Source organism: Mustela putorius, unplaced genomic scaffold (assembly GCF_011764305.1).
Source record: "Mustela putorius furo isolate JIRA1106 unplaced genomic scaffold, ASM1176430v1.1 tig00003845_pilon_pilon_pilon, whole genome shotgun sequence".
NCBI classification, from domain to species: domain Eukaryota; kingdom Metazoa; phylum Chordata; class Mammalia; order Carnivora; family Mustelidae; genus Mustela; species Mustela putorius.
The window spans coordinates 24,853,711-24,877,818 of record NW_025421998.1 but is presented as its reverse complement, the minus strand read 5'-3'; the positions used below and the strand labels follow the sequence as shown (position 1 = coordinate 24,877,818).

At 36.3% G+C, this 24,108-nt stretch overlaps 1 protein-coding gene across 1 annotated transcript in view; it reads left to right on the top strand.

Moving 5' to 3' along the window:
• The window catches only part of SEMA3C (semaphorin 3C), a 174,644-nt gene that overhangs the window by 124,748 nt on the left and 25,788 nt on the right, over positions 1-24,108 (top strand). The gene's annotated exons all lie outside the window — the stretch shown is intronic.

Here is a 24,108-nt window from a genome sequence, read left to right as displayed (position 1 = left end):
CTCTAGGGATAAGATCCAGCCATCTGTGTTTTAACAAGCCCTCCAGGTAGCTTGATATACACTAAAGTTTGAGAAGCACTACTCAAGAGAAAAAAACTAGTTTGCCAGTCAGGCGGTAGTTAGTATCTTTCACACATTCCTGACCACCTTGCAAGAAGTGATGAAATCTCTTTAAACATTTTCTTTTTTTAAAGATTTTATTTATTTATTTGACAGACAGAGATCACAAGTAGGCAGAGAGGCAGGCAGAGAGAGAGAGAGAGGGGGAAGCAGGCTCCCTGCTGAGCAGAGAGCCCGATGCGGGGCTCGATCCCCAGACCCTGAGATCATGACCTGAGCTGAAGGCAGCGGCTTAATCAGAACTACTTTATGAAATTAAAGCTCTACTAGCTTAAGAAAGAGATATAAGATGTGTCTGTAAACCTCATTATAAGATTTGCAGTCGTGCAACAGGTATTCTGAGCTAAGAAATGAATTGCACTCAGACCTCAATCAATTTAAGATGTGGATATTTCTTCTTGGCTAAATAGTAATTTCAAAGTGTACCTTTCTTATGAAATTCTTATTTTGGTCTTCCTTAAAACCCCAGACCTGAATTTCTCACTCCCATAATTTCAGCTTGTATTGGTCTGAGGTTGAGAATTTGCTTACGTGTACTCCTTGGTATCCTCTTAACACTTGGACAAATTGGTGTTTTCACTGATCCTCTCTTTGCTTGCCCCACACCTGAGAAACAATCCTTCCTTCCCAGACTAACCATTCTCTAGTGTGTTCTCAGTTTTATCTTTTCCTGCCATTTCCAAGACCTTTCTTTATCAGCTATTTTCTTACTGGCTTTATTTGTTCATTTCATTCTCTACTGTATCCTTGGCCTAGAAACCTTACACCAGGATACAGAACTCAACTACACCTTGACCCATTGCTCACCCTCTGCTAGCCTGCTGATTTTGCCAAGGTCTTCAATGTCCTCATCATAAGAAAATCCAATGACCTTTAACCACTGAGATACCTCCATCTCCTCTTTGCATCGTTTGGTAGTGTAGAATCGCTCTTTACCTGTTGCTTCAGACACAAGTAATGTAATTTCCTTCTCAGTTTCTCTCATCAGCCCAGCTTCCTCCTGCTTGTCAGCATAGGTATCCCCTGAGATTCTGTCCACAGTCCTCCTGTTTTTACATATTCTTTGGCCATCTCACCTATTTATTTGGTTTTAATTATCTGTGATGTACAGACAAATCCCACATCCCTAATTGTTGTCATTTCCTGAATTCAATATTTGCATTTACATCTTACTTGTTTTTTTGTATTTTATTTTACTATTTAAAACATTTTTTCAAAGTTTTAATTTTAATTCCAGTTAGTTAACGGTGTTAGTTTCAGGTGTATAACAGAGTGACTCAATACTTCCACACATCACCCTGTGCTCATCACAAGTGCATACTTTAATCCCCGTCCCCCACCTACCTCTCCACTGGTAACCATCAGATTATTCTCTATAACTAAACGTCTGTTTCTTGCTTTGATTCTCTCTCTCTCTCTCGTTCATTTGCTTTTTTGTTTTGTTTCTTACATTCCACATATGAATGAAATTATATGGTATTTGTCTTTCTCTGTCTGACTTACTTCACCTAGCGTTATACCCTAGCTCCATACACATCATTGCAAATGGCAGGATTGCATCCTTTTTTATAGCTGAGTAATATTCCATGGTATATGTACCATCTCTTCTCTATCCATTCATAAATCAATGCACAGTTGGGCTGCTTCCATATCTTGGCTATTGTGAATAATGTTGCTATAAATATAGCGGTGCATATATTCCTTTGAATTAGTGTTTTTATATTCTTTTGGTAAATACCCTCTAGTGCAATTGTTAGATCATAAGGTGTTCTATTTTTAACTTTTTGAGGAAACATCACACTGTTTTCCACAGTGGTTGCATCAGAGTGCATTCTCACCTAACAGTGCTCTGAGTGTTCCTTTTTCTCCACATCCCTGCTAACATCTGTGTTGTTGATTTACATCTTACTTTTAGGTAACAAAATTTGTGAACTCCTTAATATTTCAAACATCATGCTTCAAACTCAGTTTATCCACTCCCAAGACTTTAGAACCAGTGCTTAATCCAGTCTCCCATATTATGTATTTTTACTACATGCTCCTTTCAACATTCAATTTCTTCATGATATGTAATTTCTCTGTAGGCATATCACCATGTCTGGTAAGCTTAATAAATATTTGTCAAGATGAATTGAAAATCATGATTATATCCATTGCTATTCATATAATGAAATGAATTCATAACTGTTTGCAAAAGCTCATCTTCATTTTGCATATAAACTGTGTTCTCCAAAGATATAACCTCCATATGGATGACTTCGAAGAGTTGCTCTTAGCCTTGGCTGGGATTATCTGGCATGGAGATTGCATTTTTAAAAAAATTCCTGAAGTGAAGTAGTAATTTTAGAGTCATACTTTCCCCTAATATCTCATATTACTCATAAAAAGCAAGCTTGCTTGCTTGCTTTCTCCTTTTGGAACTTGTGTTAAATGTGAACTCTGATGTCATCGTCGCGTGGTGTCTCATGAAGGTTTGCATAAAATATGTAGATTTAGTGGATGGAATTTTCAAGTCTTTATAAACTGTGTGGCAGTGTTTATTCAGATAGAAGGCAGTAAGACACATACTTATGCATAAATTCTTTGGCTTTTCTTACCCTATAAGTATCTGGCACCTTTACATAGACTTTTTGTGTTGGTATTTAAATATTTGTGTCATTTTGAAAAACAGTATTTAGGCATATGTTTTTAACTGTACTGGGAAGCTTCCTTAATGACTGCTTACAAAGCCACATGAGTCTCTGAAAGACTCGATTCTAATAGGAAAGTACATACTATGACAATCCCCCCACCAACAGCATCTTTGTGAAGAGACGCTAACTAACTGAACCATTGAATCTTATCCTCATGGTCATATCAGACTGAACAAGAATTTAAAAGCAGGGATTTCCGTTTACCTGAAACTCTAACAGCCAGTATATTGGTATAAAATATTTGCTGCCCAAGTAGTTCTTGTATTGCTGGTGAAATTTCTTCAAAAGAGGGTTCCCTGTGCTTATTAGCTACTAAAAGTGAATAGAATTGCCTTTTCTGAAATGGAGCTTGGAAGAATTACAGGTCACCGCTCCCAAGAATTTCTTAGCACTATGTATCTAAATGTCTTAAGAAGGGCATAATATGTCATGGTGTTACCAAATTCCTCACTGCCAGAGGAATCTGGCACTCATTAGGGAAGCTTCCCTGTACAGTTAAAAACAGCTTTTCAGCTGTTATAAGTAAATAATAATGTTCCAGCCCTTGCCATGAGGCAAGCTTCTCTCATCACTTCCTTCTCTCTTTACCATTTGGAAATATCGTAAGAATTCAATGAAGACATTAGTTGTCAAAGAAGAGGTCATTAAAAGACAAACAAAAAAGAATAACAAAAAGTAAGTAAAATAAAAATAAAAAAATAAAACAAACAACTTACATGACAGCTAATTGGAATGCAAATAAGATGTCATGTAACTGTATTCACTTTGAATATTATGAACAGTTTTGTAGCGCTCAGAATCTCCACGGTAGTTACATAGGCCCAATGCCTGCAAACCATTATAGTTAGCCCCTTCCAGTGGACTGTGATACCAGCTGAATTTAAGAGGCTGGTAGTCTGACCCTCCACTCTCCCGGTACTATTTCCTTATACTTTGTGTATTGCCAGATGCAAAGGTAGACAGATGATACATAGATAGATAGATAATAAATAAATAAAAGAAAAGGGGGGAGTAAGGAAGATGAAAGAGAAGAAAGAAAGATAATCTGAGCTTTGTCTTCTTATGTTTTATTTCCTAGAGTTTGCATTATTAATGTCTAACCTAGGAGTTAGCAAACTACAACCTGGACCAAATCTAGCCCGCTGCATGTATGGTACATAAGCTAAGAATGTGGTTTTATACTTTTAAATGATTGGGGATAAAAAGAACAATATTTCATGAGCACTGAAAATAACAAGATTTGGAGATTATCATATCCATAAATAAAGTTTTATTAGAATATGGCCACATTCATTCTTTTACATTTTGTCTGGGGCTGCTTTTGTGCTACAGTGCCAGGTTGAGTAATTGCCACAGAGACTGTTTAGCTCCCAGAGTCTAAAATATTTGTTACTTGGCCTTTTAGAGAAAAAAGTTTGCTGACGTTGTTTTGTCTGATAGTTGGATAATTTTAGAAAAATGAAGACTTCTTGAAGAAGCTATTTTCTAATATGTAGATATAAACAGGAATTCATAATGTTGCCCAAAATAAATATTTCTCCTTTTATCTTGAGTAAAAAATATTCTGCTGTTCTATTAAAACTTAAACTAGAAATTAACTTTATTACATTCCCATTCATTCCTGCTATGACCCTCTAAAAAAGATCTCATGTTGAAAAACAAAAAATGTATTTTCCAGTCAGTGTTTCGTTTTATTCGGTAGCATTTGCTGATGTTTTGTAGTGTGTGTTGCTTTGTTTTGTGTTTTTAGTTCTTGGTATTGGTGCTGTGCTTGGTATTAGTGCTGGGTATTTGTGTGATCCTCACTCCCCTGCCTCCTTTTTTTCTTAATCTTTAGGAAAGGCTGTAAAACAGCAGGCCAGAGCTCTCATAGGATTAACGTTTCTATTTTAACTTTGCCACCTACTGCTTACATCCAGGCCATTTGTTCAGAGCTGACTGTGTTGCACAGTGAAGACATTTTTGCCTGTTTTCCTTTTGCCTCTGGAGTTATGAAAATATTTAAGTGTCCGGGTCAGGTTTAGACACATTCTATCAAATTCATATTTTTAGCACTATATATGAATCAGAATGACATGCGGTTTCTGATGAAAGAACGATAGTTTTCTTGTGAATGGGTGTTAGCGGTTTGGGATGATTTAATTCCATTGGATCATTGGAATGGTTTAATGCCATTATGATTTTTTAATGTAAGGTCGATACATGTGGTGCTCTGCCAAAGTGCTTATATAGTATGTACTGTTGCATGCTTCTTATTAGCTTCCGTTTCACTGGATGAGTACTAAGTTGGAATGTTGGCTTCAGTAAGTCCTTTGAAAGTGTGGAGTTTTGAAGTGTGTGCCACATATGTGACTAAAGCCTTAATATGTTTGCCTTGCAGCATTACAGGATAACTACCTTCATAATAACGACGCAGTTTTGGCAGTCACATCTCTTGGAATGGCACACTTAGTGAACCGCAGAGCCAGGCATTTTGATTTTTAAAGGGCTCCCTAAAATACTCCATGTAAAATTTAATAGCTGGAGCAGTCAGTGCTTTTGAGCTCAGAAAAGACTCCCATCAGATGGAAGCTGGGCCTGAATGTCACTCTGAGGATAATGTCTAGACTTCCCCTTTGCTTAGGAGGAAGGAACAAATCCCTTTATAAGTCACTGGTTTTTAATAACATTGTGGTTCACTGCTTTCCAAAGCAGAATCTGGAAACTTCTGAGAGTTTACCAAGGATTCTACTGGGATTTTCACAGCAGGAAAAACTAATGGAACAGAGTGGAATGATGGCTGAATTGACAGGAGAAGATAAATCATGGTGTGATGACTGCTTGATTCGTGTAGAAGACTAGCAAAAGGGGTATATGTGGAGAGAGGGAGAGAGAGAGGGAGAAAGGAACCTAGCCCATAGAGTGATTGCTAATCCAGAGATAATGTTCTCATTTAAAATTTACTTCCAAAAGAGAGCTTATTAAAAATACATACATGGCCAATTGCTGAAAATTTTTATGCCAAAAAGCAGATTTATTTTTCTTTAAGCTACTCTTCAGAGATATTCTTTTAAAGACAACATACAAAATCTCATGTAATGATTGCGTAAATTTTAGTGTTCTTAGTTTACCTGAATAACCCATTTGTTTATTCGGTATTCTTATTATGCAAAAAGTATACTTTTTCACATTTTTGAAATATCTTATTTCTATTATAATGATGCTAATTACATTTCTTTACAGTACTTACCTTTGCCAGACATGTTATTGACTCTCATCTGGCCCTTATCATTACTCTGTGAGAACTGTGAGCATGCATACTCCATGGGGCGGGGGGCGGGGGTGTGTGGATGGGCAGCACATTTGTTGGATTTATTCATTGCTATTGCTATATCTTCCATACTTAGAATAGTGCATCACTCAGAGTTGCCAGTCAACAGATATTATTTGAACGAATAAGAGAATGATTTGTACTTATCCTCCATCATGTTTGGACAGAAGCTCAGATGAGTTAAGTTCACGTAGATATTTGGTGTACGATACAACTAGAATATCAACTCTTACTGTTTTTACACCCCGAGCATTTATGCTCTTCATATTACTACCTCATTGACCATCACCACTTTATATTATTTACCTTTTATGAAGTTAAGATCATTTCATCTATATTTTCTCACTTGACTGGGAAATAAATGCTTTATCCATCTAAGTCAGGACGATGTCATTGACATGCTGACACTCAACATCAGCATCAGATTGTTTTGTTTGAGTGACATCACTTGCTTTTGCCACCCACATGTTGTCACCAAGTCTTACACATGAACAAGATATATCTTACAAGGTGACAGAAAAGACTTGAAACAGACTGGATTTGTGTGTGAATTAACTCAACTCTGCTAGAATTTAACCTGTGAATCTGATATCTTTTCATGTCAGTTACCATATATTCAGGAAGGAAGGAGATTATATTTTGGGGGAGAGGAGAGGTTGTAAAAATGGAGTAGGTTTTCACCTTTATTTTTGATATATCAGTAAATCTTTGTGCATTTCCAATTTTATTTTTAATGGGGCTTATATCTGTCTTCAGTATGTCTTACGAACTCACCAAAAACACATGCAAATCTCTTTGGCATGGTTCTATTACTTAATTAAAATGGATTCTGCATATTCAATTGATGTATTTGGAAGATTTCAGAATATCATGAAAGGAGACAGTGCCTCTCAACAGGAGAGATGGTGATGATTTGCTCTGTGACACCGACTCTTTTACTATTTAATCACTGATATTTTCCTAGATGACCTGAAAACAACTATAGCCAAACCTCATTCTTGTATGTTGCCTTTATTTAACCCTTTAGTCATAAATGATGTAAAAAATTTCCTAGCACAAAGGCAATTTAAAATCTTTTGTCTGTGTATTAAGAAGAAATAACCACCCTATGTTTTTGTTCTTAATGTGCTGCCAAGTTCCTCTGAGGCAGACTTGGCAGCTTTTGTCTCTAGGAGAAGAATTCACAGCCTTAGACTCAGTAAGGCCAAGCCTTCTTAATGTGATTACCCAAAGGAGGTCTATAGCTAGGTCTCAGTTGTGGGGGTGGTTTCTGTGGAAAGCCAGCTTTACAAGTTTTTGTTTTTGTCATTTTTTATTGAATGGAGAAGAATCTAATTTTTGTAGAAAATGGAAAGAAAGGTTTCATTTTAGAATATGAAATACAGTGTAAATTGGAATAAAAAAATTTGAAATTGGATTTTCTGAGGTGATTCTGTGGTACTAAAGTCATAAATGTTTTACTTAGTTGTATGCTATTTTCTGCTTTCAGTCCTGTAGCAGGTAGAATAATAACCCCCCAAAGATTCCATTTTGGTATCTGGAACCTGTGGATTTGTCACCTTACATGGCAGACTTTGTTATAGACCTTGTGATGAGGAGATTTGTTAAGATCTGTTATGTTAAGATCTGTGTGTTAAGATCTGTAATGTAAGGATCTGTACAGTCCAGGAAGGAAGTGGCTGCCTGATGCACATTTGAGATAGCTTTCTGATGCTGCTTAGCAAATTACCAAAAGATTAGTGGCCTAAAACTATACACACTTGTTATTTCAGTTTCTATAGATGAACACTTAGCTGGAGTCTCTGCTCAGGGTTTCACAAGTCTGCAAGATGTAAGCCAGGCTGCATTGCTTTCTGGAGTTCCAGCGTCTCTTCCAAACTCACATGATTTTTGGAAAAAATTAAATTCTTTAGTTTTGATGCAGAAATGAGGCCATAGCTGTTCCTTCCCACGTGGATCTCTGTTGGTCATTCAAATCCTAGTTGTTTGCTCCTTCAAAATTAGCAGTCTTTCCCTTCAGTCTGCTAAAATGGGATTTCATATAATGTGGCATAGTCATGGGATTGACATGCTATCAATTTAGCATTTTTCCCTTGGTTGGAAGTAACACACACATTCCACCTACACTCAAGGGGAGAGGATATACAAAGACATGATCAGTAGGGGCACCTAAGAATGGGTCAGCTGCTGCCTGTAAACATAGTAAATAAATCACTTTGGCAAGCATGTGGAGCATTCATTTAGACAGAGAAAAGGAAACCAGTTAGGAGACTTCTTATTATAGGCAAGAGAGGATGAGAGCGTAAATTAAGACAGGTGTTAGAAGTTGAAGGTTGAGAGGGATTACTGGATTTAAGAGATATTTTGGAAGAGGTAAGGACTTTATGGTAACATTGATTTGGGAAAGGTGGAACAGTGAAAACTGTGTTTAGAGTGTTTTATAGACTATAATAGAGTGTTTATTGTAACTTGGCAAATAGATGGGAAGATATACTATTCACTGGTCAAGGGAGTATGGAATCACCAACCAGATTTGGAAAGTAATGAATTCCTTTTTGAACGGCACACCTACACTTTCCTGTGACCTGTTCTCCATCAGAGACTGAGTTCATCACTGAAAATACATTACCTTATCAAAATCTCACAATGACCCTATGAGTTAGAATCAGTACCCTCATTTTATAGTTACGTTAACTGAAGCTTTGAGAGGTTAAATGGCTTTCCTAGGGTTGTGATGCCGTTGGAAACAGTAATTAAATTCAAACCCAAGTCAGTCCCACGCTGAGTTAAAGATTTGGTGGACCATCAGAAGAATCAGTCAGAGAGTGTTGTTGGAAATATACTTCAGCAGAGAGGGCTGTGCTAGAGATGTAGATACGGTAGTCACAGCAATATAGGTGTTAGCTGAATCCATGACAATTCCAGAGGCCCCGCTAGGAGCCTATTCAGATAAGAATTTAACTCTGGGGAGCTCATTTAAACTTAGGAAAATAAAGAGAGTTTACCAAGGAAATGGAGAAGGAGCGATCATGAGAGTTAAGCAAAGAGGAGGAAGTAGCATAATGGCGGCCTGGAACAAAGAGAGCAGCCGTCAGGAAAGAAGCTGTAGTGGAGAGCATCAGAGGTGCAGCTGGGCTGTGTCTGAGGGACCTAAGCATCCATTCCTTTCCACATTACCCTATCTCCTTTCATACTAGCAAGGTTTGAGAAGGGAATGGCCATTCCAGTTGAAAAGAATGAAATGTGGACAGGAGGAAGTAGGGAGAGGTTAGCAGGGCAAGTAAACAATAGCTTGAGAGATGACCCAATGAAGAGGGGAAAGCTCCTCTCTGTACCTGAGCACCCAGAAATTTAGGTTTGTGCTCCAGGTCACAGAGCATCCATAAGCAGTTTAAACTTTGACAATGAATACGAAACGGCCTATCTTCCAGTCCAAACGGTGCAGGAAAGTAGGTTAATTAATGACTATAAATTTTATTACTCTCGGATGAGTAATTCTTTCCCCAGATGTTGAAGGGTTAAATAGAAAGAGTTAGCCGCCATTTTGCATCTTTGGAAATTTAGTTGGAAATTTAGGTGTACATAGAAGGTACACCTGCATTGTTCAAAGTAAGTCTATTTGCTTTAAGTTAAATGTAAATGAATTACTCGTGATGTAATGCAATAGAGATACTAAAATGTGATGTGTATGTTTTAGCAGTTGACAACATCCTCAAATGTTAATTTTAGTGATTTCTGAGACCCTACTTCAGTATTCTTTAGTTGTATCACCAGGAAACTATAATAATAGCAGATGTTGTTGGGTTATCACATGGTCTAATACTAAAGGACAATTTTTATTTTTCTAACCCTCACAAAGAATATTAGTTTCTAGAATCAGAACAAGCAAGCATATTATATTGTAAACTTATTAAACATATTTTGATACATTGGCTATAGCAAGTATTTTTCATGAGATCACACACCTTAGTGGAATAAGTAAGTCAAATTTTTAAAAAATGGTACATTTTTCTGCTTTCTGGTTTTATGGTAAGCCTCAACCTAGCCAAAACTGGTGATTTAGTACTTCTTACACAACTGCTAATTTCATAAAATTGTTGGCATTAAGATTTCTCTTTCAGCTTTGCCCGATTTGAAGTAGTGTTTGATTGAACACTACTTTTCAATCAACTACCTAAATGTGTAATTCTGGCCCTTGAACCAGCAGTAATGGATGTGAGCACACATGTACCCTTGATACTGTAGATCCACATATGGCAGCATGATATGGCAAATGAGAATCTCCAGAGATTTTCCTCATAATGACCAAATCTAATTTTGGTTGGGATTTTTCTAAAACCTTGTTAAACACAGAACAACTTGTTACAACAAGTATAATAAGTTATCCTTCTGACGTGTTTTTGTTTGGTTGGTTGGTTGGGTTTTTTTGTTGTTGTTTTGAGTAGTATTCTTGGGGTCTGCAGCCACTGGCCAAGAAAGAATTCTTGAGACGTCTTCCATGCAAAAATGTGGTTTTATTAAAATACAGGGACAGAACCTGTGAGCAGAAGGAGCACTGCCTCAGGATTGGGAGGGGCAGCTGATTCTATACTTTAGGGTTGGAGGAAGTAAAACTAAGGGAAGTTCCTAAAGGACTTTCATATGCTAAAGAAGATTCTGGGATCATGGAGGACTTGCTATTGTCAGGCTAAGGTTGTTTTCCCTCAAACAAAGCATTAAACTTAAAAACTAGCCAGGGTTTCCTGGAGGAACTTTATAATCTCAAGTATTTGTCACAGGGCTGCAGGTTATAAGGACATTTAATTTAATTTTTATCTGCATTTCTGTCTGCCGTTGTGTCCCAGGTCACTTGGATGATTCTAGACTAAGAATTAAGGAACAGGCTTTGATTTCAAAGGATATAGGTTTAAATCCTGTCCTCTATCTCTTGTCCTTGTAATGACCTCAAGCAAATTATATAGCGTCTCTAAACCTTAGTCGTAATCGTATCTACTTTTTGAACATATTTCAAAGATTGAATGAGATGATATATGTAAAACCCTGAAGCTACTGCCTAGAAGTCAGTAAATATTCAGCAGGTACTTGTATCTACATAGTAGATATATATTTATTGAAACCAATCATGTATGTCTATGAATATAAATATACAAATATATATGTATACACATAGATATCCTTGAATTCCTATTATGAATCCTGATGCTATCCTATCCACTAGACATAAGCAATGAACAAAATACGAAAATGCCTCTCCTCTCATAGACTTAATATCCTTGTCGAAGGAAAGAGGCATATAATTATTTCAGTATTACCTTTGAGTACGCTACATTAGAAAAAGCAGAGCGAGAAGAAACCCTAACTCCAGGTGGTAGGTAAATCTGCTGGTCACCTAGGAGACATTTCTTTTGTCTCAAAATTATAGATAAGAGTAAAAATACTAGTTATATGAGAAAAGTAAACAACATGAAACAAAGAGTGGGAATAAAGAAAGATAATTTCAGGCCTTGGAGAGTAAAATTAGTTACATTCTCTGTAGAGTTTACAGGGGAAGTTCACACGGGCTCTCTCCTTTGATCTTGAACAGCTTTGTCAAGTGTATAAGGTATATCCACATTTTATAGAGAAATAAAACGGATTATAACAGGTAGGTTTGCTCAAATTGATCCCAGTTACAAGTGTAAAACCAGAATGGATACAGTGGAAAGAGAGGACACTAAGCATCTTGGTGGAAGCCGGTGTATGTTCTTTTTCAATAGTGAGGCAGGAACTGCCATTAAGGGGGTTGTTACCAGTAAGGCTTACCCACTCCTGTGAGCTCATTGCAAAAAGCCCTCTAAGAGCTCAGTTACACATTGTTCAGCCTGTGGGTGAACAGTGCAAACTGGTCGTATCCCTTCTAATGTAACTGATAGTAGGTGATCTCAGGAGCAGTGTCCTGAATTACTAGAGCAGCTCTACTTAGGTCTGCTTTGGAATATTTACATTCTCCTTTATCATTTTAGTAACAACTGGAACATAATTTCAGTCTACAGCTTTACCTAATTATATCTCTGAAATTATTTTTTAACTGCTCAACTTACGTATGCTTATTTTTTTAATCAAGAAAGAGATGAACAAAAAAAGAAAAAAGAAAGAAAAGCCATCTTGGTTTATATTCCCTATTTGAAACCAAATGTATTTCAGCCTTTGAAAGTATTTGAATAGAAAAAGGTAATTTGTGCCTATATATTAGGTAAAGTGGCTTGCAGAACCTTGGACCACACCCAGTGAAATACCTAGTGCTATTTCTGCAGTGAGACAGAAATCTTCAAACCAAGTATAATAAATAAAAAACCATAAGTAGCCTTAAGTAAGTGCAGGTCAGGTTTTGGGACCAAATTAGTTCAAGTCAGGACAGATTTTACCACTAAAGGAACTTAAAACACAAAAACAAAACAAAACAAAATTATTTTTTAAATTAGACTTGCAGAAAAAAGATAATGGGCCTCCATTAAAAATAGAGTGTAATCTCTGTTATGCCCCCCAAAAATGGGTCCATGATTAAAGGAGCGAGACTGATAAAAAGTGAAGGTCAAGCAAAGCTTTATTTCACACCAAGCATCAAGAAACAAACTGATAGGCCAGGATCGCGCCTCTTACAGAGAGGGTGACCCTTCTCTGTTTGACAGACTAGCTTTTAAGGGCAAAGGCCATGCAGTTGAGCCTGGCCACGCACAGGCGGCCAAAGAAATTGTAACACACAGAGAAAGCTGCACAGTGATGCTAGGTAACCAACTGAATTACAATTTACCCTATAGTAGACCTTTGACCCAGCCTATCACCTTGGTTAGAATTGGCGCCCAAAACACTCTCAAAGGGCGAGGCCCATACTCCTTGGTAGCTAGGGAGACAGTATGCACTGATCAGATGTCTCCACCTGGCCTGACCCACCCTTGTATCTGGGCTTTGTTACCTGGGGTTGGTTTCCGGGACTTGTTTTTAAGTAAGTCCCCTGGAAGAAGGGGAGCAGGGATAGTTTAAGGGTTAAACAGCGTTATTGTTTTAACCTTGATGGAAACCTCCGGCTAAACAGGTCCTTACAATCTCATGCTGATATAGAGGAATCATGCTATAAATACTGATTATCTTTTCACTCCTAAAGATATCACAAATGGCTGTGCTTGGCTTTTTGAGGGAGAGAGGGGTATTTATTTTACTGGCCCTTAAGAGTCTAAGAAATATTGTTTGCTTGTTAGTAGAGATTTATTGGTTCACAGAGCTGAAAAACAGTGGTAGGGTAGCTTTAGATGAGGTTTGACTAGGGCTCTAGCTTCTTTCTTTGGAGTCTTGGGCTCTATTCTCCTTAGCAGGGAGCAGGAATCAGTTTTGTTCTTCTATGAGCTATTGTCCTGTTAACATTCGAAAAGATATTTGCACCTCAATCAGGACAGCAAGGAAGAGGGTCATATCTGGTTCTCTTTGTTCTTCCTATAAACCTGAGTTTCCATTTTGCATTATTTACATTTAGACTAAAATACGGTCTTCAGCATTTCTTCAAATACAGGAGATCTGTAGGAGATAACTTTTCCCAGATTTTATTTATCTAAAGAATGGCTGATTTCATCTTCATTTTTAAAGAATATTTTCACTGGCTTTGGAATGCTTGGTTAACTCCTTTTTATTGTTTGTTTGTTTGTTTGTTTGTTTTTTCCTTTCGGCAATTAAGTGTCATCCCATTATCTTCTGGCCTCCATTATTTCTAATAAAATGTCATCAGTAATGATAGCCCTTGTTCTCTATTTTCTGGTGTGTTTTTTTTCCCCCCTAAGTTTGTTTTCTATAGCTTTTGTTGTCAACAGTTTAAATATAATGTGCCTGGGGTGGCTTTTTTTTGTCTCTCTTCAGCTTGGGTCTTACTGCATGCCTAGATGTGCAATATAATATTTTTAATCAAATTTGGAAAATTTTCAGCCGTTATTTCTTCTCGTATGTTTCTTCTCCAATATCTCCCTGTTCTCCTTTCAGAGCTCTACTTGCACATATATTAGCCTATTTGATAATATCACACATGCCTGAAAGATTCTATTCACTTTCTTCAGTATTTTTTGCAAGTAGGTAATTTCTGTTGATCTGGCTTCAAGTCATAGACTCTCTTCTTTCAACCCTAGTCATCTACTAAGTCTATCGAGTTGAAATTTTATTTTAGTTATTATACTATAGTTGTCATCTGTCCATTTAGTTTTATATATTTTTTATTTCTTTGCTGAGTTTTTCTATCTATTAATTCAGTAAGACCATGTCTTCCTCTCATTTCTGAATTTCTCTTCAATATTTTCAACATATTTATGTAGCTATAATAGCTACTTTAAAGTTTTCACTTGCAAAGTTTAACATCTGGATCATGTGAACTCCCTTTTCTTCTTGATTATTAGCCACATTTTCTCACAATCTCTTTCTCTCCATGTATAATAATTTTTGTTGTTATTGAATACTGGATATTACAGATAATATCTTGGCTTTATGTTCTGTTATCTTCCCCTGAAGAGTGTTCATTCTTGTTATAGCAGGCAGTTATTGGACAATCATGTATAATATGTTCAGACTTGTCTTACTCTTTGTTAAAAATCTTCTGTTCAAGGTAAGTCACTCTAATTTGGCAGGAACTCAAACTCCAAACCCCTCATATGTCTTATCTGGTCTTGATTACAAGTTTTGTTAGGACAGCCCTAAAGTTAATTCCTACTCTAAAATGTGGCGCTCTTATAGGCTCAGGCTTTTCATGACAGCTGTATGCCAGAAGTTTTAACAACGTGTGAACGAGATGTGTGTACTCTGGTTGAGCCAGAACTCCCACTTCACCTAGGATTGCTCTTCCCTAGAACTGCTGAAACTATCATTTATCTATCCCATTAGTAACTGTAATTGGTTAAGCCCTGGGTAGTCCTGCTCTGCAAATAAATATCCCAGGAATCAGCAGCAGACTCACAGGAGAGTTCCACCTGGACTTCTTCTGGAACCCCTTTTCTGCACAGCTTTCTCTCTCTGATGCCTTGTGACACAGAATTAATTTGCTTCTGTTGTCCCAGATTCTCACATCTGTCTCCTCATCTCAGTGAGACCACCATGCGCTACTTGGAGTCTTTACATCTCTTTTGGGAAATTGTTCCCAAACAATTGAAAGTTGGGGTGATCATGTAGATTATCTTGTGAGTTTTTCTTCTTTTAGTCATGTGCTATTATCCCTTACCTAGAAAGAATTACCTCATGTAGTTTGTCAGTTTTATAGTTGTTTACTGCAGGAAGACTGTTCAGGTATTAGCTACCTCATCATGTACCACAGCTACCACATCATGGCCAACTGCCACATTGCCCTCCAGAAAGATGTTTTGGAATGCACTTTCCACCAAGTGTTTGAAAGCAGCAGTTTGTTTATGTCCATGCCAACTCTAGGTTTTGTCATTATTTTAAGATTTGCAGATTAAGTGGGTATTTTTATAATTTCATATATATATACACTTTAAAAATATAGGTACTTTTTCATAAATACACTGCTTATATACAAATCATATATATATTTACATATATAATTATATAATTTTCAAAATGTCTGAAACTTTTTATTACAGTTTTGCTTGGAGAATCTCCCAGAGTATTTTAGTACATTCCAAATAAGTCACTGATTTTATATATTAGTAGAAAATATATTATTTTAGCTAAATTTAAGCAGAAAGAAAAATTTAAAATTAATAGACATAAAAAAAACTAATTTTGAGTTTGTTCTTTGACAAATACAGACTACTACCAAGACACAATACAGTTTACAAAGAATTGTATTGTTCATCTTCTGCAATACTCAAACGTATGAGGAGATACATATTTCTTCTGTAAAGTTTCTTTAAAATTAACCCTTCTAAGAATTTTAAGTTTGTGGTCTGACATGGGAACCAACACCCAAATTGTCTAGGAAACTCCCTAGGTGGTTTTGAGTGAAAGTTTGAATACCACATTTTGAGAAACTATTTGTTCAATAGAACACGGTCTCTAAATGGACATGGATGGTAGGTCCTTGGGAGTGAAATGAAATTAATGGTATCAGGAAATAAACATGAAAGTCGCTGAATTCTATATTTTCTTCACAAAGCAGAAAAGTATTTCAACAACTCTAAAAGGTTCTTCAGCAAATAGCAAAGAAACCTCTTTAACCTAGGTAAACCTAGTACTATCCAAATTGACTTGATCCTACAAACTTTTTAACACCATCACACTTCAGGAGATCCTGAATAGATAGCACTTGTTGATACTGCCTTCCTAAGGGCCTCCCCTCAAATAGAGACATTGAGATGACTTTGATGGACAAATGGGGCTCTAACTGCCCTAAGGGGTGCCGCCAAAAGTTGTCCACATCAGGGCACTTAAATTATCTATTTAGTGTGAAAAGTTCTGCATAGTGTGAGAAACTGTGGTGACCTACTTTAGAAAAGTTTCTTTTGTTGTTGTTGTTTTTAAAAGGAGAACATTCATAAATAGAATTGCTGCCTTTTAAAGGTACATTTGGTAAACTATTAATAAAGATTATAAATTTATGATTCAGTTTTGTTCTCAAATTTCTAAAAAAAAAAAACTTTTAAGAGAATGTAGCTCATATGTGCAGTTTGATAAACTAACAGGAAGAAATCTATTTTGAATACATATTTTAACTAACATGAAACAAGGCAGCCAACTGGTAAGATCTACTTTTAGAAACTTATCATGTAGGATGTCCAGCCATCCGTCCCTTGTTTATCTATAAAGCTTTCATTTGTCATGCAGAGTTATTGCAGGGGTTTTTGGTTTGGGTTTTTTTTTTTTTTTCCATTTTAATTATGTTTCTTTACTTTAATAAATTGGCTCAGAAAATCAAGATGAAGGAAGAATTGTCATTTAATAAATATACTGATTTTATCTTTTATAATACTAATTTTATGAATAAATACTACTACTGATTTTCCTGCAATAATTTGCCATGGAAGTCATACTTAGTGCTGCTTAGGTTGACGTGAAGACAGAGGAGAAAGAAGAATGTGTTGAGTATATGACTTTGTGATTTGTATGTTTGTCTTGACGAAATTGAGTAAGACTGCTCCTTAGATAGTAGAAATTGCCATTAATCACCAAAACTTAGAATCAGGTTGACTACGTAATTTGCAGAGTCTGGTACAAATTGAAAATGCTTAAAGTTATTATGAACTTCCAGGAGGTAACCACAGAACATGAAACCAAGCATGGACCTCTGACTATGGGAACTTGTGTGATTACACAGGTCTTAACACCACAAAGCCAACCCTGACTAGAAAATCTTTACAGATTAGCAGTGGGGGAAGGGCTCTGACAGGAGAACTGATTAAGGAGGCAGTGTTCCCCCAAGTCTTCAGGTGACCAGTGAAGCAGACAGTTTGGTACAGCAACTTTCAGTGAAACACCCTAAGGATTGTAGTTTAAGTGAAACTCAGCTGATAGATAACACAAATGACTATTCCAATGAACTGGTGGGTGATGAGCTATGTTTGATCACCTGTTTGAGGCAGCCAACATTTACTTGCTATAAATTCAAATCATTCTTTTGTCTGGAGACAGTGGAAAGGTTTAAGGATAGTATTGCTGTGATTCCTTGAATTAGAAAAAAAAAAAATCCTAGGTGGTCTAAAATGTAAAAGGAAAGAAAGAAGCTTTCTGGGGAATTTTCTTTAATGATTCAATGAAACAAAAGAAAATAAAAGTGACTAATGTGGGTTGGTGAGTCAACTGTGTTATCTTTGCATATAAGTTTATATCATGCAAATTATTTGTCCTGCTTGGTTCATGTCACAGTGCTTCAATATGCTCAAGATATGACTATTTTCTATATCTTGTAGATGAGAAAATTGGAGTTCAGAAAAAAGATGATTCCAGTAATGTCAAAATTTTTGTAGGTGGTTAAGCTATTAAAAAAAAACAAAACTTGTATTTATTGAAGGTATACTATGTACCAGACATTAAGCTAAGCAAATTCCACATATTATTCATCTAGTTTTTATTTGTCAGAACTCTTTCTACTGAAAGTGAGGACACACCTTCTTAATCTAGTTTTATAAATATAACGTTCTGTGTGTATGTTCAACTGGGAAATGCAGGAGGCAGCCTCAGACATAGCTGAATTTGTACAAAAATGATGTTGTCAGGAATTTATCTCACTGTCTTTCAGCTCTGCTTTCCTCTGTGTTATTTATTCTCAAAGGGAGTCTCTGCATGTGGTAGGAAGGACGGTCCTACACCTCCAGATTTGCACCTCCAGATTTACAAGTCTTTAATCACCTTGATCTCAGAAAAAAAGAGACTCCCAAATACCTAATTCCCAGGGAAGCCTGAGTCCTGACTTGTTTCTGGGCCCATTCTTGCATGAATCACCAGGGCAAAGGGATACACTTATTGGACAGGCCTAAGTCGTGGCATCTCCCTGGAGCTGGAAAAGAGAGACACATTCCTTAAGTGCTTATTGCCTCAGGGTGTTATGACCCAAAGAAGGGGGTGTGATTCTGGGTAAGCCTTAGGAACAGATATCCATTACAATAGGGTAATTATTATGTATATTTACACTCAAGCAAACAGGCTTGGGGGAGAAAGAAGGATACTTTGCTTCACTGTAAATATATTGTAGGAATGGAGCTTATCCCAAAGAGGTAAATGCAATACCCCCAATTCTACAAAACAATAAAAAGGATTTATGTTTTGAGTACGTTCAAGGAATGCCAGTCTCACTACCGTCAGAAAGAAGACATTTGGTAACTACATTATCATCTTCAAAACTAAAAGGTACAGAGATTGCTTTATGTAGACATAAGTAATTGGGCGTTTTATGGACATTCCGGAATGTGTATCTTTCAATGACTAACATTTTAATGGGAAAGCACTACTCAAAAAACCACAAATTTTAGACTGTCAACTTTTGAGGGCTGTGCCTATTTATTTTTGCATCCATACCAGATACAGTGCCTGCACACTGAAGGCACTCAGTAATTCCTTGTTGAATCAGTGAGTGAAGATGGGTGGGAGACAATGCAAGTCAACTTAATTACTTAGTAGTGAATGATACAACCCAGGGATACCTCAGAAGTATTTTCTATATGGGGAACTGAAGGATTTGTATGTCTTGGAAACGAAGCTATACGTGTCCACCATGACTGCATTTTGAGAATAACTATTCTATTAGCATGGGCCTGCTTAGGGAGCTGCAGCAAACTGTAATTGGCTCTGTCAACTGATTGAAATGACACTTACAGACTGGTGACTGACTGGTCTCCAAGTCCTAGTTTATGCTGTGCCTTAGCCATGATTAGATTGGGCCAGATTAAGTCTTAAGACTCTGAACTGGAGTTTGTGGGAATCGGGTAGTTTATAACAAAAGCAGAAATATAAAGACATCCAGAGTAGAGCTTTGTAAATGGTGTACACTAGAGTTAGGATATTTGTTTCTGCAGCCCCAAGGACTAGAAATCCTGACCTAAGTTGTTGATCTATTACTAGAACTATATTTTTTCAGTAAGCTTTTAATTTTAACTCCAGCATAGCTAACATACAGGGTTATATTAGTCCCAGATGTACAATATAGTATAGTATTCAGTAATTCTGTGCATTACTCAGAGTGGTGCTCGTCATGATAAGTATGTTCTTTAATTCCCATCCCCTCTTTCAATTATCCCTGTGCCCATCTCCCTTCTGGTAGCCATCAGTTTGTTCTCTATAATGAAGAGTTTGTTTTTTTGGTTTGTCTCTCTCCTTTTTTTCCCCCTTTGCTCATTTGTTTTGTTTCTTAAATTCCCCATATGAGTGAAATCATGCAGTACTTGTCTTTGACTGACATGTTTTGCTTAGAGTCATACTCTCTAGCTCCATCTATGTGGTCGCACATGGCAAGATTTCATTCCCTTTTATGGCTGAATAATATTCCATTGTATATACACACCACCTCATCTTTATCCACTCATCAGTGGATGGACACTTGGGCTGCTTCCATAATTGAACTATTATAAACAATGCTGTAATAAACACAGGGGTGCATGTATCTCTTTGAATTAGTGTTTTTGTATTTTTTGGATAAATGCCCAGTAGTGTGATTGCTGGATCATAGGGTGGTTTTATTTTTAACTTTTTGGGAAACCTCCCTACTATTTTCCACAGTGACTGCATCAGTTTGCATTCCCGCCAACTGCACGAGGGTTTGTTTTTTTCCATGTGCTTGCCAACACTTGTTTCTTGTGTTTTTGATTTTAGCCATTCTGACATGTACGAGGTCAACTACCTAGAACTATTGCTGTGCCTTTTAAATAGTCCAGTTTCAGTGAGGTCTGTCATTTGGTAAAATAACAGCATAACCATCTACAATTCTGTTCATATTTTAAATAGGATAATGCCAAACAGTGCAGTGTCCAGAGCTGGGCAGGCAAAAGGGTTTGGTTTTGAATTTTAATAAATACACTTGAAGAGAGTGCTGATGCTTAGACCACAGGAAGAGATTATGAAGATAAATATAGATGGATGTAAAAAGAAGACTGAGTATATTCTTCATGCTATAGAAGAAAGACCAATCAATAAAAGCAACAGAGAGGTAGATTTAACTGAAGAAGACATTTTCAACCTTTTGCTGACTTGTGAAAGATGATCTTGGGCAATAAAATTGTAGTGATATTATAGATGAGATTTGTTCAATAGAGATTCTTCAATATAAAGAATATGTTGTCCAGTTTTATAAACAATTTTCTTTTTTTTTTCCAGGAAACTAGTCTAATTATTAGAGGTGGTCTTAGCACAAAATTGAGAGTTCCTCATTTGCAATTGTTTGGGAGAAGACACAACTCTGTTTTTGTATTTATGAATTATTTCCCCTAAAAAAGGCTTCCCAAATTACATAAATTCAAGGTCTCATAAAACCTAAATTAACCATTGTTAAAACTGATGACTAACAACTCCACAAAGATTTAAAACTATTATATTCATATTTGAATCCACACATTTGAATGACTATTCTAATTTATTCATATAAAAACTTTAATATGTGGAATTCTAAAAAGAACAAATATATTCATTTGTAATGCAATGATGAAAATTGAACCAGCATAATGAAGAACTCTGCAGAAATACTAGTTCATAAAGTACCAGTCCATGCCTACACATGGAACAGTAAAGGGATTAAAATGGATATCTATTTTCTTGAAAGTCAGAATTAAATAATGCATTTTTATGATAGAATGAGGCACATAGTAGGCATTCAATAATTATGTGTTTCTCTCTGGGGATCTTGCATTTCTATGATTTTATTTAAACTTGATTTTCTTTTTTTTTTTTTTTTAAGATTTTATCTATTTATATGACAGACAGAGATCACAAGCAGGCAGAGAGGAGGAAGCAGGCTTGATCCCTGGACCCTGAGATCATGACCTGAGCTGAAGGCAGAGGCTTTAACCCACTGAGCCACCCAGGCGCCCCTAAACTTGATTTTCAACTAGAAATGTTACCAATACTTAAAGTTACTTATATTTTTGCAAGAGTTTCAGATAAATTGACATTCAGTTCTACTTGGTATAAGAATATATTTTTAACTTTAAGGGTCATAAAATAAAAGGGAATCTACTCATCATTACCAGCAAAACAAAAAATAACTTGCATAGGAAGACAAGCAATATATAAAAGTGGTGTTTTTGCTTTTATTACAAATGAGTCAAAAGCAAATATTTCATTATCTTTTTATTAGCCCATTTTTATAGCTGCATTTGGGGTAATATTTTATAAATGGCATGCATAAAGTGTGTTTGTTGTGGCTTCTTTCAAAAGAAATAATGATTTGTGTAAAATATTGCTCACATAGTTAAGTTAAAACCTTAGGTTAAAAACAGGAGCCAGTTATCTCATTTCAGAATACTTAATTTTTCTCAAAGCTGATAGTTTTATCTTTGGGAATCCCTGTAGTCAAGATTCCCTTTCTTGAAGTTTTATTTGGGACTATGGTTATATAAAGTTTCTGCTCAGTCTTTGCTCAAGAAAGAGGGTCACTGTTGTGACAGAGAATGACAGTGATCCTTACAAACTGCAGCAGGGAACCATAAAACTCTATTGTGACCTCTTAAAAAAAAGAAAAAAGAGTATAATGTTTATGACCTAAAATAAGGATGGTTTTTACACCCTCATTCTTTACACACTCTCTCTCTCCTACACACACACACACACATACATGCATGCACTCACACACACATACACAATACTACACAAATCCTGCCCTAGCTACTATAATTTCAAAGCTTTCATTTTAGGGATTTTGGTATATTTTATTCCCTCAGAAGTTTCCAAGGTTCTTGGTGATGAATTGTTAATAGAAACTGGGAGACACCTGCAACCACATTCATCCATTTTAATTGTGACATGTCTCTGCACAAGATCCCCAAATGTGTTTTCCCTTCAAACTTATACATGCATTACTTATCTTCCAAGAAAAATAGTACAAATTGTTATCAGGGCTGATTCTAAGGAAGCTGATCAGTAAAACAGAGAAATTTCAAAGCATTTTAGTTATACCTAGAGCTTTCAAGGCTTTGAGATTTTTATTTATCTTTGAATATGGCATAAGAAATGAATTTTAAATTACAGAATATAGTTTGAAACTTCTAAGATCAGGCACACATAATTTGTATCCTTACAGGGTTCGGGGTTGTTCTGGCAAAATCCCTTTATCTTGTTCTTCTGTACATTTTATTATTTAGTGGGTTTTAATTTTTTAGCTGATAACACTATGAAGTAGAGTTTCTTTTTTATATTAAGAATTATTTTGAGGTACACCTGACTGGTTCAGTTAGAAGGCCATCTGACTCTTGATCTTGTGGTTGTGAGTTTGAGCCCCACGTTGGGTATAGAAGTTACTTAAAAAAAAAAAAATTATTTTGAATCTTTCAATTAGGCTGGTAAGATAGAAAATGTAAATGTGAAATAGGATTTTTTTTTCTTTTTTTAGAGCAATTGAGATGGGTAGGGGGTAGGGGCAGGGGGAAAGGATGTAAGAAGTCTCCATGACCAGCATAGAACCTAAGTGGGGCTCCATCTCAGGACCACGAGATCATGACCTGACAGAAATCAAGTGTCTGTTGCTTAACTGACTGAACCACCCAGGGTCCCCTCAAATGGGATCTTTTATGTCAGAGATAGTTCTGCTTGTGGAATACAGGCCAGTTTCAGATGTGGGATTTGGAAATTATGGTGTTTATCACAAAATGGCTCCTAGTTATAAATTTAGCCTTGTAAGACTCAGTTCAAATGAACTCTTTCTGGGAGTGGGGGGGGGGGCGGGATTACAAGCAGGTTCCATGTCCATGGTGGAGATCTGATTGGGGCTTCATCTCAGGACCCCGAGATCATGACCTGAGTGGAAATCAAGAGTCCATTGCTTAACTGACTGAGCCACCCAGGCGCCCCTCAAATGAACTCTTATTGACATTTCTCAACAGAATTTAGAAATGTTCCAATATCTGTTGATGATAATTCATCTTTCTAAATTATATACCCATAGTTACACACTCATAGTTAAAAATAATGACTTGATACTTAAGCTAGAGCTCATTAATTATTATAATAGAAACATATTTTGGTGAGGAAATATATTCTTACTTTATCAAATAATTTACAAATTTGCTTTAACCGCACATTGCTGAATCTCAACTAGTTTCCTTTAAACCTAAAATGTATGTGATTGGTAGTGTGGCAAAATTTTATGCTTAGAAGTAGAAAATTATATGTGATGTATGAAACTATCTTAACTAAAAATATTGACATAAGTAACATTTTCTGCATGTATTACATTTATAGGGCATGTCGATTTTTGGCAATCTCATTGGAACTATGAGTAAATTTTTTATTTGCTTAAGTTTATTTGAACCATCTAATTTCATATTTTCCCCTGATTTTTAAGAATATCCAAAAACATTACCTGAATTTGTGTATGTGTGAAAA